Raw genomic sequence first — 1,766 nt, 5'->3', positions numbered from 1 at the left:
TGAAATCTTGTGATCCACCTTTATATACAGATTATGCGCAACATTAAAACTATGAACTCACCAACCTTTGTGTTGACACTTGTTAGCATGTTTATTCTCAGGTTTCCTAGAAGTCTTCCGCTGTTTGCTTAGATGTTAAACAAGCTATGTGCATGGAATCTTACATGACATATTTTTCAAGGGGACGTTGCATTCACCAAATCATCACCATGTATCTTATTTTGACTGCATTGTCAACGGAAATACTGTTGTAAACTATTATTTATGGTGATTGTCTATATGTAGAAATCATCAGATGTCGAAAACCTTTGATTTAAATATTCATTTATGGTGTGCCTTTTCAAAAGAATGCAATGTTTACAAAATGTATCATATAGAGGTCAAATACCTCGCAATGAAATCAATGAATGACGTGTTCGTCCATATGGATTTGGAGCGATCGTCACAGTTGGTATCAGAGCGTTGGTCCTAGCGAACCAGGTCTTGCATGAGTGTTTCTAACTGATAGTTGTTAGGATGCATTAGTAAGTCTGGACTTCGACCGTGTCTGCATGTCAAAAGTTTTGCTTATCATTTTTGTCGGAAATTACCTGCTTATCATTCCTAGTCTAGACACATTTTACTGCATTGATTGCGTAAATAGCGTATAGACAAAATTCATATCTTAGCGTATCTGTTACTGTAAACTTTTCCTGACATCTTCCGAAAATTTCTCGGTGATTTATGGAATTTGGTATTATATATACATATGTAAATTATGTATTGAAGAATACCAAACTACATTCTATAATCTAATTCATATAAATAAATAAAAAATCATCTCCCTAATTATATAAGATGGATCCCGTATCTAGTTCAAATTCCTTAAACTTTGACAGCTATTCCGATATGGATATTCACCTGAATTCCGAAGACAGTGTAACCGGAATGGATCAACCAATTAGCCATCATCTATTCTGGATGAATTGGGGATGGGTTCGTAGCCTACTTAATTATTGGAGACAAGAAGAAGGTGATCCCTTCCATCCACCACATTGCCCTCTTGGCGAATAACCTGAAGCACTTACCGACGAACCTATTCGTAATACCATTTTCTCTCTCATCTCCAGAATATCTCGTCATGATCATATACTCTCTCAAATTCTGGATCTTATTCATCCGCTCGTCCGAACCGCCAATCATCCCGGTATAGTAGAAGAAGTCAACGAGCTTCGCGCTCGGGTAGTGGCTTTGGAGAATATGGTGCAAAGGTTACAAGCACCAGCAGAATCTCCGGCATCAACAGTACCACCGACAACAACACCAACAGTACCATTACCACCAACAACAACATCCGCACCGCAAGCCTCAACATCACAATATGTACTTAGAACATCAACGTCATACGCATCGTAGTTACCAAGAAATACCAGCAACAATAACTGATGAAGTATTAACTTATTTCCCCTGAAGGAATTTTATGTATATTTAATATATATGAATTTTGAAATCAAAATAAATCTTTTCGTACTAAGCTATTACGTGTGAATCTTAACTGGTAGGTACTACTCGGTTAGTTCATATTACTAATATGCAATGATGTACATCCTTCCTTAACAACTTAACCATTGTTAACTACAATCTATGTTTCAACTTAATGAATTCCATTTCATAATAAACCAAGTGTATTATTCAAATACATAATTGATTTTACATTTTCATTTTTGATGTACTCGAAACATTCCAGAAAACATCATATGTGCCTTGTAAGGTTCACAAAAATTGCA

This window comes from Rutidosis leptorrhynchoides, chromosome 3, assembly GCF_046630445.1.
Source record: "Rutidosis leptorrhynchoides isolate AG116_Rl617_1_P2 chromosome 3, CSIRO_AGI_Rlap_v1, whole genome shotgun sequence".
NCBI lineage: Eukaryota > Viridiplantae > Streptophyta > Magnoliopsida > Asterales > Asteraceae > Rutidosis > Rutidosis leptorrhynchoides.
The sequence above is the reverse complement of the archived record's forward strand: the minus strand, read 5'-3'. Positions refer to the sequence as shown.